The following is a 264-nucleotide window of genomic DNA, read 5'->3' on the forward strand; positions in this document are numbered from 1 at the left end:
ATCCCCCGAGTTACAGGGCATCCCCAGGGGACACCCAGGGACCCCGGGCCTTCAGGGAACCCCCCAGCACCCGCCGAGCCCACAAGGGACCCCGACCCTGAGGGGACCCCAGGGCCCACGCAGCCCCCCGGCGGGGCGGCCCGGCCCCCCTCACGCCGGTCCTCCCAGCCGCAGCGGCCGCGCTCTTCCCGCGCTCCGCCGGGGGCGGGCCGGGCGCCGCTCTAGCTCCTCCCTATGGTCAGGCGCCGCTCTAGCCTTACCCGC

The sequence above is a fragment of the Caloenas nicobarica genome, chromosome 13, assembly GCF_036013445.1.
Source record: "Caloenas nicobarica isolate bCalNic1 chromosome 13, bCalNic1.hap1, whole genome shotgun sequence".
Classification (NCBI taxonomy): Eukaryota; Metazoa; Chordata; class Aves; order Columbiformes; family Columbidae; genus Caloenas; species Caloenas nicobarica.